At 43.2% G+C, this 14931-nt stretch overlaps 1 protein-coding gene and 1 pseudogene across 4 annotated transcripts in view; both read right to left on the reverse strand.

The window, feature by feature from the left end:
• Window positions 1-6728: 6728 nt before the first annotated feature.
• On the reverse strand, window positions 6729-7409 carry LOC114084923 (sepiapterin reductase pseudogene; annotated as a pseudogene).
• A 571-nt stretch (window positions 7410-7980) lies between these two features.
• The window catches only part of Dapk2 (death associated protein kinase 2), a 160381-nt gene continuing 153430 nt past the window's right edge, over window positions 7981-14931 (reverse strand). The window contains exons 12-14 of one of the 4 annotated variants that reach the window (XR_011706681.1): window positions 11693-13560; window positions 9341-9646; window positions 7981-9061 (exon numbers count right to left, since the gene is read on the reverse strand). The gene's annotated coding sequence lies outside the window, so the exon portion shown is untranslated. Of the gene's footprint in view, window positions 9647-11692; window positions 13561-14931 lie in introns of all 4 variants that reach the window. The other 3 variants (XR_011706683.1, XR_011706682.1, XR_011706680.1) reach the window with 3 other exon arrangements.

The following is a 14931-nucleotide window of genomic DNA, read 5'->3' on the forward strand; positions in this document are numbered from 1 at the left end:
CCCCAAATAAGGAATGATCCTGTAGAATTCCAAAATGCAAACACCCAGGCCCAGGCCAGGCTACCCCATTCCCTATCTTTTCTTTTTTTTGGAGGTACTAGTGATCCAACACAGGGCCTCATGCATGCGAGGCAAGCACTCTACCACTCAGCTTTATTCCCCCCTATTTTTTTTTCTATCTAAATCTTAAATCACAGTGGTATAGGCCTGTAATCTCAGTGAGTCAGGAAGGCTGAGGCAGAAGGATTGCAAGTTCAAAGCCAGTCTGGGCGACTTAGTGACACCCAGTCTCAAAATAAAAGGTAAAATGGGCTGGGGATGTAGTTCAGGGGTAAAGTGCCCCTAAGTTCAATCCCCAGTATGTATGTATGCACATATGTAAATATAAATAAGTAAATAAACAAATAAATAAATAAATCCTATTGACCCCTGCCAGCTCAAGTCTCACCTCCTTCATAAAGCCTTCTATGGCTTCTCTACTCTACAATGATCTATAGCCCCAGCTCTTTCTTCTCAAAGGGGTATTCTGTACAAGTCCTCATGATAACCAGTACTTCTTTTCATAGCCATTGGTCTATTTTTTTGTAACCTTTGCCTCTGCAACCTGATTGCAACTTCCTAGAAAGCAGCAGCAATTACCTTTGTATTCTCCTCAATTCCAGGAAGACAGTAAATAAACACTTGTTGCTTTGGATATACAATAAACACTCAACAAGTAACTGTTGGCTTGGCTTCCAGAAGCTAAGCAATAATGCCTGCTTGCTTTATGTATGATGGGAGCTCAGTAAATGTGCTTGGTTTGATCTAATAGGGTTTGGTGGCTTTCCTTTTTGTTGAGGACTAGCTAAGGTCCAGGCATCCATGAGAAACTGGGCTGGGTCCTAAAAGACAGGTAGGACAGGAAGGCCCCCATGCAGTCCAAAGTGCAGAGCAAGTGGTGGAAATTTTTAAGTAGAATTGTCGAGTGAGACTCAGAGTCAAGATCTGGAGAACCCAAGAGACATCTTCCAAAAACTTCCAACAGTACCCCTTCTGGGAACCCCACCATCTTTGCCAACCCTTGCGCCATTGCTCCCTCGTGCACTATCCTATTTTATTCACTTCTTAACACTCACACTCAATGATAATTTCTGGCTCTCTTGCATTTCCTCCCACACCTAGCAGCCACCTCGCCTCCTGACTGGAATGCAAACCCTAATTTGGGTATACATAATTAAAATCAAAATAACCTAAATTGTTTATTATTTTATTTTGGAACACAAACCCTATGAAAGAAGGCTTCCTTGTTCAGGGAAACTTGCCTTGTTCACAAATACAACCCCATGACTAGAAGAGCACCATCAGGTGCTCAATAAATAAATTTTGAATGACTGGCCAGGTGAAATGAAAGAAGTAAAAAGACAGGAGATCAACGGAAGTGACTGGAGCTGGTCACTGGGTGGGAACTAGTGAGGGTCTGGCCTTTGGCAATAATTGGGGCAAACTTATGTTGGTTTTTTTAACCTTCATTTGTGAAACTATAGGTGCCACAAATGGTGGTATCTCATTATGTTAAAGGGTGAGAGAAGGCAGAGGAAGAGGGTGAGCCTACAAGATTATACAGTGGCTCCACTATCTTGTTTTTGGAGAACCCTACAGGATACTCTGGTAGATACTCTGAACATACATTGCAAAACACATGTTTGTTGTATTATACAAGTAATATGTAACAATTTGTGTTCTTAATGTACATATATTCACTACCATAATACTCCCACTGTGGGTAACAACACTTTCCTGACTCCTCGAGGTTGAGCTTGGCCATGTGACTTGCTTTAGCCAAAGAAATGTTACTGAAATGAGCTAAGCAAAGGCTTTATATGTGCTTGTATAGTTGGGCTTGTCTTTTGGACTAAGGTGATCAGGAAGGAGAAATAAACCCTAGATAGCTATTGCCCCCTCCAGCCAGGGCCTCAGCATGAAGACATGTGGAACTGGTCCTAGTGAAGAGCCAGGCTCAATAGACCTGCAGCTTGAGACAGAGCAGGCCCTACAGCCCTGTCATGCCCAACCTAGATCAGTCAAACTGCAGCTGATCTGTAGAGCTGTGAGTCTGAGAATAAATCTTTGTATTGTAATCTACTGAGCTTTTGAGCTGGTCTGTTACACAGCATTATGTGATAAATATATATACTTACCATAGAAAAAAATTAGAAATATAGATAAGCAAAAAGGAGAAAATAGGACATCCATGATCCCATCACTCAGTGCTGTTAGCATTGTGGTATAAGGCTTTCAACTATTTTTCTATGTTTCACAGTAATGAGGGTCTACTTTGCATATCTTCTGTAAACTGATTTTCATACCAATATATAATAAGCATCTTTCTAAAGCCACTGAGTTGAAACATTGCTTCATCTGCTCCCAACAACACCATGAGGCAGGCTCAGAGGGGCAGCCTGATTTGCCCAAGGTCACACCTCTGGGAATAGGCAGAGCCCTATGCGACTCAGAGTTTAGTACTGTTTCCACCAGGCACAATCTCTCTTGGGTCTTCATTAGCATTTTCTTAAAATATTTATTTTTTAGATGTAGTTGGACCAAACACCTTCATTTTATTTATTTATTTTTATATGGTGCTGAGGATCAAACCCAGGGCTGCACACGTGCGAGGGAGCACTCTACTGCTGAGCCACAACCCCAGCCCCCTCATTAGCATTTTTGTCACCTGGCAAAGCCTGCTCCTTCCCTCGACAAGAATAAAAGGAAACTTTCAGCTTATCTGGAAGGAGAATGGCCAGTGTTTGGTTTCCCTGATTCAGTTGATCCCAAGTGCTGCAACAAAGCCCTAGTTCCAGAGTCATACCTCAACCTCCCTCTGCAGGACTGCACGTTTACTGGGGAAATTTTCTGCCTTGGGGTGGAGGGAGGCCAGACAAGTAGCTGGTCTTTTTTTTTTTGCAGTGCTGGGGATTGAACCCAGAGCCCTTGAGCATGCTAGGAAAACACTCCATCACTGAGCTGCACTGTAGTACAGGAAGTATTTTCTGATGCCCAGATGTTTCTAGTATTATATGAGGCATTTTTGTCAGAAGGAGTGGAACAGAGGATATCCTCAGTTTCTGCAGAAAACTAACCTGGGAGTTTCTGGCACTAACCTGGGAAACCCATGGAGTCAGGCTATTCTTCCAATCTAGTCAGCTTCAGCAAAAGAAAGTTAGACAATGGGACATAGCATGAGTAGATCCATGCCATGGTTATTCACCTAAGCAAAGAGCCAGACTCAGATGGATGACCTGCCTCCAAGTAGTTGTGAGGCTTCAGTTTCCTCATCTGTCAAGTGGGCAGGGGACTGTGTGCCCATTGAATCCTCTCTTCCACCACAGCAACAAAGACTATTGAGAGGATGGTGAAATGTGAGTGGGAAAGGGCTGTAAAATTGTGGGACAGTGCAGCCTCAGAATCCTGGCAGAGGGCAGCAATGGGGAGAAGAGAGTGGCTTTGGAAAGCTTCTGGTGGGAAAGACCAAACCTACAGAATCCCTGAAAGTTTAAAGAAACCAGCTCCAGGCACAGCTTCCCTTTATTTGAATTTTCCTTCTGAAGAAGATTCTGCAGTTTCAGCTGGAGAGAGAGAAGGAGGAGGAAGTGGGAGGGGTGCGGAGAAGATGGGGAGGAGGGAAGAGGAGAAAGAGTAAGAAAGAACAAATAGTCCAGAGTGGGAAATGCCAGCCTTGTTGCCCTGGTGGCAATGTCTGTAAACCCCTGGGTGGGTGCAGGGCATGGATAGACTTGTTCAATTGAAGGGCTCCCTTCCTGCCTGTACCTGCAGTGAGTCCAGCCCCTTTAACAGGAAGAGGAAGAGATGGAGATGAAGGGACAGAGGTCATGGGGAGGGGGAGCACCCGATTTGAAGCCAGAGACTTGGACTGAGATTCCAGTTGTTGATCTTGGGCAACTTAGGGAGCTTCTCTAGGCTTCAGTTTCCTTACCTGTAAAAGAGAGAAAATACTTAAAAAAAAAAAAAGATGTTGCAGAGTATTTGGCACACAGTAGGGAACAAATATTGCTATGTTTGCCCAGGTAGAGTCAGAACTAGAGCCCAGGTCTCCATACTCCACACCTCAGCCCTGCTTTCTGATCTCATTGGCACCAGGGAGCAGCTGGTCCCCTACCCTAAATAACCCTTGGCAGTGAGGACACCTGCAGGTTAAGTCCACAGGGAGCTGTTAGGCACACCTTCCCTCCCATGGGATTCAGTTGCCAAGGCTGCCTCTCACTAAGACCTGATGAAGTGGGTTCACTCATCCCCCGGGCTAGGAGCTGCTCTCCACAGGCAGGAGTGGGTTCTTTAGGGCCAGCACTCCTGCTGGGCCTCAGGGGATATGAGGGGAATATGCTAATAGAAGCCTAGCACTGGTCCCCTGAACCCCCACCCCAGGGACCTAGGTCTTCACAGCTGTGTCCCCTGGAGTCAGCAGGGAAGAGGGGTCCTCATTAGAGAGCTGCCCTTGCAGGGGCTTGAGCCCCCACAGCAGATCTGGGGAACCCAAGCCTTAGCAAAACTTGAGAGGACAGTGGGAAACACAAGTTGTAGCCTGTGAGGGTCTACTGCCCAGCTGGGAGGCCTCACTCTACATTTTCCCTCTTGCATCTCTAAATACCATCCATCCACTGAAGGGCATTTGTCTCTGTACTTCATTTGCCCAACCCCTTGAGGATAGCCATCATGATTTCTCCAGCCCAACTCCTGACACCTGGTGCAGAGCCAAATTGCAAGGTAATTATTAAATGGGTGTTAAGAGGAGAGAAACTAAGTTGGATTCTTTGGGAGTTCTCAATACTTTAGAGTTCCTGGGACTGCTGGACGCCGAGGCTGCACACCTGTAAACACCAGCAGCTCCAAAGGCTAAGGCAGGAGGATGGTGAGTTCAAAGACATTCTCAGCAACTTAGCAGGCACTTAGCAACTCAGCAAGACCCTGTCTCTAAATAAAATATAAAAAAGGCCTGGGGATGTGACTCAATGATTAAGCACCCATGTGTTCAATCCTCAGTATCAAAAAAAAAAAAAAATTCATGGGATCTAAATGATTAAGGGGAGGTTGGAGGACATTTGAGCTGTTTAATCTGTATTGTGATCCTCTGTCAATATAGATTTCAGTACTTTTAAAAAATTTTATTTATTTATTTATTTATTTATTTATTTTTATGTGGTGCTGAGGAATGAACCCAGTGCCTAGCTAGACAAGTGCTCTACTGCTGAGCCACTACCACAGCACTAGATTTCAGTACTTAAAAAAAACAACAACACTGATATAACTTTTAAACCAGGGAAATGTATTGATTCATAACTATTTTCTCATTAAAAAATATAATGCATGTTCACTGGAAAACACATCAAGTTATAAAATGCAATAAGATTTGCATGTATATATGTGTACATACACATACATTTGTATACAGATTGAACATCTCTTATCTAAAAATCTGAAATCCAAAATGCTCCAAAATCTGAAACTTTTTAAATAATTTTTTTAGTTGTAGATGAACACAATACGTTTATTTTATTTATTTGTATGTGGTGCTGGGGATCAAACCCAGTTCCTCACATGTCCTAGGCAAGTATTCTACCACTGAGCTACAACCCCCAACCCTAAAATCTGAAACTTTTTGAGCTCTGACATGATCCACAAGTGGAAAATTCCATACCTGACCTCATATGACAAAAATGCAGGTGAACTCTGTAATTCCAGAGTGACTGAAACCTAGTGACTGAGGCAGGAGGATTCAATGTACATTTAGACATGTTCTTCCATCTAAAGTAAATTCTCACTTGGTCACCCTAATGCTCTTATGACATGTGTCCTGAGACAAATAAAGGAGGAAGGATTCTGCAATTGGAATCCAGGCTTCTTTGGAATGGAAACCTCAGATGAGTTTGTGTCTGGGATCAGAGGACAGGTGATACCCAGGCTCATGCAGGAAAGGGAGTGACAAGTGGGGAAGGTAACTTCCCAAAAGTGGGGGGAAGGGAGTTCCTAGTTATTTAACACTTACTATGCCCCAGGCCAGAGGTGTTTAGCTGTGTGTCCACCTCCCTCTTCTTATCCAGGGGAGACAACTGGTAGATCCCAACACTTTTTTTTTTTTTTTAAAGACTGAGCTGTGTTTTATTTGTATCTGCCTTCTTTGTGTACATACACTCCCAACCTAGAGAGAAGAGGGGTTCTAAAGGAGAGAAGGCATCAGGATAAGGACAGGAAATTCAACAGAAGCTCCCGTTAAGCTGAGCAAGGAGCATCTCTGTGGGCTGGAAACTCTTCTGCCCTCCTTTCCCTCCAGGCCACCTGTGAATCTGCACGGGCCCTCACGCTTCACATTAGATCAGTCCTCCTTTCCCACAGACTAGCTGAGGGCAAGAGATTCAACTTTTTTCTTCAGTGTTTCAGCTGCTTTTCCTGCTCTTCCTATACCTAAAATTCTGTCCCTGGGGATAGAGAACTACAACACCCATAACCTCTCTCCAGGCCTCCTTATCATCCAGGCTGCATGACACAGATCCTGTCAACTGGTGGTACCAGCCACTCCCACTGGTTGCCTTTGAGGGCAGGGCAGTAGGTATGAGTAGTCTGCATTGGACAGGGTTGGCAGGGCCTTTGTGAAAGGATTTGGGTAGCCACAGGGCTCATGTGATGTGCCCCAAAGTAGAAGCCAAAAGGCCCAAGAAGTCAAGGACATGAGCTATTTACTAGAAGGACACATGGGCTCCAGACTCCAATGTGTCTGCTTGTGGCAAGTTCAGCAGTTTCCAGGCAATCCACCAGCATCAACATTGTCTTCAGATCTGTGGCCTTTTTCATAAACCTGGATCTACAGAGGTCTCATGGGCTAACTGCTGCATGTCTGTGTCCAGGACACCTGGGTCATAGCTCAGCATCCTCACACTAGGTTCCTCGGCAGCCAGGACCTGGAGCATCATTGCACGGAGCAGCCTTCCCTGCACAGTACAACGCCCTGCCCTTGAAAGGCTTTAGGGCACAGGTGGAATAGATGTTAGTCACAGTCCTATTCAAGCCAGGACAGTCCTGGAAGGCCTTCAGGAGGCTGGAGGTCAGGCAGAGTGTGGAAGTTCATAGCCCAGTAGCTGTTTGCTACAGCTGGGTCATTCAGGTTCAGGAAGCCTTTGGAAAATCCCCGAGAGTGGCCACATCATTTATAAACAGCAATCGCTGAAGCCCTTCGGGTCTGGGGAGGTCATGTGGGGATGAGAGCAGCTGTTGCAAGCCAGCATCCAAGCCCAGGTGGGTATCTGTACCACCTGCAGGCCGGGATGCTCCTCGACCAGAGCGGCCTCCAGCTGCAGTAGCACCTCTGGGTTCCTGGTGGTTAGGAGCAACACGGAGATGGGTGAAAACAGCAGGCCTAGCATGCAGTGGCTAGCCCAGAAGGCCCTGGTGAGAATGCATACTGTGCAGCTGAAACACCCTTCCTTGAGACTCCCGCATTCCATGCCACTGATCTACACTGGCTAGAGCTCAGATCTCATCCCAATACTCTTTGCTACTAACTTTCTCAACGCACTGCTCTGGGCAGACACTGCCAGTGAAGGAAGCTACAGCCTGAGTTGTTGGACTCTCTCAGTTTATTGCCTCTTTCAGTTCTCACCATGGCCCAACAGTAGTGTTTCCATTTTACCAAGAGGAAGCCAAGATTCCCGAGATTAATTCCTCCCAAGCACTCAGCAGTAGAAACAGGATTAAAATCCACTCTCTCCTCAAACCTGGAGACCATGAGAGAGAAATGATTCCATTGTAGTGGCCCCTGTGGAGCTCCACAGTGCTTTTGGAAATGTACCTTGCTTCTGTTCTCGTACCACATTAACACTAGGGCCTGGCTCCTTTAAGTCACACACATCAGAATAAGTGTCTCCCCATTCCCCACTCCCATCCACCCTCCTGCCACAGTCTGGCTGGGCACAAAATCACGAGCCACTCACAGCCTTGTAGATTCAAACAGCAATTCTTTATTCCCGAACTCACACTGGCACTCTACAAACACGTTCTGGGCAAAATCCACGTTCTGGGCAAAATTCACATTCTGGGCAAAATCCACACACTCCACCGGGCTCTGAATCCCAAATACTCTCTGAATCCTGCGAGAACTCAACAGGAACTCAAGGAGCGGGCGCACCTGAGGCAGCAGGATACGCCCTATTCCTAGCAGGGTACACCTTAAACCTGGAACCGCCCTAAACCCAGAACGCCCTAAATCCCGATCCGCCCTAGTCCTTGAGCAAGGTCACCTTACATGCAATGTCACTGCAAATGACCTGGGTCATGCCATGCGTCATACCTACTTGGCAATGGCTCTCAGCATCTCCCCCCTTCTGATTAATTAAACAACAAGCAATGGACCGTGCCTGGTAGGTTGTCCAATTCAACATATGGTTCTTACCCGTCATGGGAAAGACTGACCTCTAGGCGTCAGCTTCCTGTCTTAGGTTGATACCACTGCAATTGGATCATACCCGTCACTGACTACCAGTCCAGCATACAGCCATACTTGTGGATAGGCCTATGCACCAGTGGGGGGGTGAGGTTCTTGCCTCACCTCTGTTGGCCCCCAAATTTGGCCTTGGTGCCAGTGGGGGGTGAGGTTCTTTGCCTCACCTCTGTTGGCCCCCAAATTTTAGACCATCACTAGCAGAAGGGAGGAGGATACAGAAATGCCACGACACCAAGCCAATTGACGGCTCCTTAGGAAAAATTGCATCACTGGTGACACTATCAGCAAAGATGTGCCAGCACTACCACAATTCGCTGCACCAAACGATAGTTACATAGTCCAGGCAAGTTCTGCAAGCAGTTCAAAGTGGAGGAATCTATCAATATGTCCGTTTCCTCCCAAAGTAAGTCGACTCCTTGATTGAGCATTACTTGTTGAGTTATATTCATTGATGCATCAGTTTATACAGTTTACTGTGATAGCTATCATAGAAGCTGTAGTTTGGTTTTATCTTTGTCTTCACCGGCACTGGGATGAAGATAGAAATTCTGGCAATGATGCTAAAGAGACATTATCCTGAAAAAGAAGTATTAAATATAATGAAAAGGAAAGGTGAAAGTAAACAAACAGATCTGTTAACCTCCTTTAAAAACAATCCTTAACAGCTGTTTACCTAATTTAAATTAAACCATTTAAATCACGTGAATAAAAAAAAATAATTCGGATCCATTTTTTCATGAGCGCTCCTCATATATGAAATATGGACATATGCACACACAGACATACAACACAAAACACAAGAGTGCACACAAACGTACAACACATAAGACAATAGTAAAGGCCTTGTAGCTTTACCTAGGTGAAATCTCCATTGCAATGTTTAAAAACTCCACAGTCAAAAAATAAAACTGATCAGAAAAACATTAACCTAGGTTTGTATGAGCTCAAAAAATAAAATAGAACTTTATGATGTGGGAAAAGGCAATAATAAAATAGATATTGAAAAAAGCATCCTGGTTAATCACTGTCGCAGATGTAAGAATAGCCAAGCTGGAGCTCTGGATATCAGCTGTTATGAATTTGAGTCAAATCGTCTTCTTTTTGGTCTGTAGAAATTGCTTTGGTTAGTCTCTCTGGAATCCAAATCGGTTGCTGTTCTCCCTGTGGAAACACAAACAGAACCCCGACTCCAGACAATCACTGGGTCAGGATCTTTCCATTGTCCTGTTAGAATATCCTTCCAAAGTACCTTAGGCTTATGTACATTTTTTGGATACATATGCCTTTCTGCAGCACTAAGTCCTGATGAATCCAAATTTAAAAAGTTTAGAGTAAAAAGGGTTATTTTAAGTTTATCTTTGGGGGATATATACCCCTTTCCAATTCCCTTTTTGCTTTAATAAGTATATGTCTGTATCTAATAGTTGTCTTAGCTTTTTGCATTTCTATCTGAAATACCTTACTTGACATTTTCAACCATTTTTTATCTTATTTCTATCTTCTAGTTTTTTTTTTCCCTAAGGTTTGTACATTCACCCTTAGTTGCTTTTTTTTTTCCTCTTAGTTTTCTTTTGTATCCTATTTTGTGGGTTTAAAATTATTGTCTTCCTACATCTTTTTTATCTTCCTACATCTTTTCTATCTTTTTTTCTTTTTAACTTTCTATACTTCTGTCTTTAAAGGTTTTCACTTCAAATTTTTAATCTTCTTTATCTAAGTATCTTTTATCCTATTATCTTCCCATTTTCATGTGTTTATTTTTTTTTTAAGTAATGCCTTTAAGATTAACTAGGCTTCAAATGACGCAATCTTTCCTCCGTCATGAAGGCATCTTAACCACCTTCAATTTAACCTTTTAAAGCCTTTTGCAACTTACTTAGACATTTTACAACTTTTTACTTTATCACACAAAGATTATCTCATCTAAAAACATTTCTTTTTCTTATAACCTTCCATATTAAAATATATTTCCACATCTTGAATCTTTTTATATCTCTTTTTTCTTTTTTCCGCCATGAAGGTATCTCAACCACCTTCAATTTAACCTTTTAAAGCCTTTCAATTATCATCTATACTGTAATTTTAAATGTACTTTATCACCACCTACAGCTTCACTCTTTTAAACGAGGCTTAGATTCTGTTTAAATCGCTTAATGTTAGTTTATATGGCTGCCCCTCAACTAAAGGCTTTTTTTTTTACTCCATTAAGAAGCTTTGTCTCAATCTGCCATGTACAAATACCTTTTTCTTCTTTCTTCCTTTCTCGAGCTTTTAAAGTAAGTCTAGTTTCCTCAAAATCTTTTTAAATGGCATTTTACAACTTTTTACTTTACCACACAGAGATTATCTCATCTAGAAACATTTCTTTTTCTTTTAACCTTCCATATTAAAATATATTTCCACATCTTGAATCTTTTAATATCTCTTTTTTAGCCATTAACCCTTTTTATAAATTCACATTCTGAAACAACTCTTATAAAATTTCTGATTTAGACAAATTACTCCACTTTAATAAGATGAAATACTTTCATGTTTTTTTTATGGTAGTATAATACTATAATTGAAACCCAACTAAAACTTCTTATACTCTTTGTATATAAATTACACATGATAGAATCTTAACTCTTAGTAACCTTGTTTTAGCAAAGACACAGACCAAAGCAATATTAAACCTTTTTTCCACTTACCAAATTATGAAAACACACATAATGTTTAAATATATTACCTTATGTAACTTAATAAGTAAAGAACACTTGATTTTATATTTAGTGGTTGATATTTTAACACTTTAGCTTTGTAAATTAATCAGATGTCTGTAAAAACCAAGATCTTAGACAAATGTAGTAAACAGAACTAGCCATCTCTTTCTTGTTGAAGAAAAATCCTTTTACAGGATACCATGATGGTCCCATTGATATACTTAATAACTCGTCTTTAAAAAGCCATGGGCTACATTTTTGTATTGTATCAACATATGCCTTAACTGTTCTTGGTCTTACTGGGGTGCCTCTTTCCTCTAACAATTTCTCTTCCTCGGGGGTGAACAACTTCAAACTTTGAGCCAACCATTTTCCCCAGTTTGCCTGAGAATGTTCTAGGGACAGGCAACTTGAAATAAAAACAAAATAAATCAAAACAGGAACACATTGTTTTTTTAAATGGTCACCCATTCTTTCGCTCTCCCTCGGGGCGAGCAATTTCACTTACCTCCAAGCTTTAGACGTTCTGCATACAGGCCACCAAATGCCGCAGTCTGGCTGGGCACAAAATCACGAGCCACCACACACCTTGTAGATTCAAACAGCAACTCTTTATTCTCGAACTGTCACCGGCACTTTACACACACGTTCTGGGCAAATCCACGTTCTGGGCCAAATCCACACACTCCACCGGGCTCTGAATCCCAAATACTCTCTGAATCCCAAGAGAACTCAATGGGAACTCAAGGAGCGGGCGTGTGCCTGAGGCAGCAGGATACGCCCTATTCCCAGAAGGGTACACCTTAAACCTGGAACCGTCCTAAACCCAAGGAGCGGGATACTCCCTAATCCCAGCAGGATACACCCTAAACCTGGATCCGCCCTGGTCCTTGAGCAAGGTCACCTTACATGCAATGTCACTGCAAATGACCTGGGTCATGCCATACGTCATACCTACTTGGCAATGGCTCTCAGCACCCTCCCCTGCCTTAGAAGAATCCCAAGACCTTTGCAGAGGCCATTGACAAGTTGGGGATGGAAGGACAGGCTCCTAGACACTATTGCTCTCACATCTTTTCCTTGTCCTCCAGACTGGCCAGGAGCCAACCGGGAAAGGGCACAGGGAAGTAGGCTCTTGGGAACTTTCCAGTGAGACTTAAAGGGAAATGTCTCAGCTTTTGGGGAAATTTCCAAAAGCATTAGTCTAATTAAGCTACTTTCTATGGCCCTGGCCATCCTAGGTTGCAAGTGAAACAGAGTATGTAGTGGCACCCCCTCCTCCACAGAACATCTTAACTAAGCTTCTCCAGAAATCTTCACCATCATTGATTTTAGGACTATACGCAAAAGAGTCTCGACAGAAAAGTTCAATGTAGGTAAACTTCCTATTTTCCTGTTAATCTATTTTACTTGGCTACTGGCCTGGAAGAAATCAGCACGTCAGGTGCTGAACATCCCTTTGCTTGTTTTTCACAAACATGTACCCAGTATAGTAGTTTGAAGAAGTGTGTTTGCAAATGCAAAATGTGATTTAAAGAAAAAATATCCTTTAACAAGGCCTCTGGCCTTGAGCTGAGCTTCACAAAGATGTCTACATTTCTAAGAGAAGTTACCAATTGGGCTCCATGGTAACAACTGGCAGGGGGAGGAAAGAAAGGGAAGAAGAAGCTCTCCCCTTCTCAGGTGTTGTCCTTGAAGGGTTAACTTGCCCAAAACAGTGAAAGAAAAAAGCTGCTTTTCTGTGAACTTCTGCAGACTGTGAACTTCTGAGCCCCTCCCCTTACATGCTGGGTATAAAGTTCTGAAACTACCTGAACTCGGTCGGGCTTCAGGGGATTAATTGATTACAGCGAAAGCTGTACCCTCTGAATTTGGCTGCAGACAAATAAAACTGTTTCCTGCTATCTTTGGTGCCTTACCTTGTCTGTCCCCTACAACAAGTAAAGTCAGATTTGAACTCATATCTTGGAGCCCCATGGGAAAGAGAATATTTTAAAGCTATGTCAGTCATTTGAACTCTAGTGTGAATGAGTTTCCCTGTTCATTTTCCCAGAAACTAAGGAGAGAGCTCAAAGCCTGAAGGCCTTATGGGGAGCAGGTATCAACCTGGGAGAAAAAGAATGTAGGTTCAAGCCCAGGTTCTTCCATGAGTTAGTGGAATGACTAATAACCTACTCCTCTAAGACTCAGTTTCCTAATCCCCAAGATGGGAAAGTAGTAAGTACAGGGTCATTGTGATTGATGGATAGAGACACCTGAGTGAAGACACCCAGCACGCAGTAGGAACTCAGTCATTGTACTTGCTGGCTTGCATGTGCAGGGATAAGAAGATGTGATACTTTACCTCACCCATCTCAAGATGCATAGCTGGGATTCCTATAACAAAAGACAGAGAAAAGCATGAAGATCTTATTTATTTAAAGTTTTATGCAACATAGAAACTATCATAAATGAAGACACAAAGACCAAGAGATAACGATTTTTTTTATCTTTTGGTTTGATCAAGAATGGAAGCTATGTAGAATGATCTAGTGGTAATAGTCTAAGGAGGGGACCCAGCAAGGCCTGTCTGTTCACATTCCTCCAGACCTCTCTGTGCAGCATTCCTTCCTCCTGGAATAGGGCAGGGACATCAGACACTTGGGAGTCTTCAGAGAGTGTTATTTTTATATTTTATGATTTGTTGGGGGTAGGGAGGAATTAAACTTTTTGTAACCTCTGGGGAGAAATGAAAGAAAAAAGAACAGGAGAAGTTCAGAAAGAAAGTTTTGCTTCTGAGGCCCTTCCAATCTCCTTCAAAGTGCTCAGTAAACCAGAGCACGGGTAATGCGATGTGTGTGTGTGTGTGTGTGTGTGTGTGTGTGTCTGATATTGGGCTGGAACCCAGGGCCTCCACATGCTAGACAAGCACTCCACCACTGAGCAACATACCCTGACTTTTTTTAAAATTTTTTGATTCAGGGTCTCACTCAGTTGCCCAGGCTGGTCTTGAACTTTGGATCCTCCTTCCTCAGCATCTTAAATCACTGGGATTACAGGCATACACTACCACACCTGGCCTGGAATATTGTGTTCTGAGATTCAACACTTGCTCTTCCTTCCTTCCTTCTTTCATTCCTTCCTTTGTTCCTTCGTTCCTCCCTCCCTTCCTTCTCTCTTCCCTCCCTCCCTTGATTTCTTAGAGGGCCTCCAGCCTAGCCAACAGAGGAAAGTTGCTCATGTCAGAGCTGCTCCAGGGCAAGCCTGGAGAGCAGTCTCAGTACATTGAGAGACTCTGGCAGAGTTCTGAGTGTCCTGCTTGAGACCAAAGCTAAAGCTTTGGAGTGGGGATTCCACTGAGTTATCTGAGACTGAACTTGACAGTACATTGACATCATCATCAGAATCATCTTTGCCAGTGGGGTTTGGACCTGAGGTCAGTAACCTGAAATAGGGTGAGGAGAGAGTTCTTCACCTTGCTAGTCTCCAGGGAGGGACAGGCAGGACTAGACACTGGCCCTTGCCCTATAGCTCAAGGAGCATCCCTTATCTGGGGGAGTCAGGGAGATCCCAACTGGTAATAAGAAAAAATATGAGAGAGTCAAGGCAAGCTTGTCAGGCACCAAAGTAAAGTGGGCAGGATTGCCCATCCACCTCACTGATTATAGTTATGACTACATAAAACCTCACTATATATGCTGGGGATGGAGGGGGATGAGTCATAAACAAAACTAAAAGGAAACAAAAAATTAAGAAAATAGATTTGTT

Source organism: Marmota flaviventris, chromosome 2, assembly GCF_047511675.1.
Source record: "Marmota flaviventris isolate mMarFla1 chromosome 2, mMarFla1.hap1, whole genome shotgun sequence".
NCBI classification, from domain to species: domain Eukaryota; kingdom Metazoa; phylum Chordata; class Mammalia; order Rodentia; family Sciuridae; genus Marmota; species Marmota flaviventris.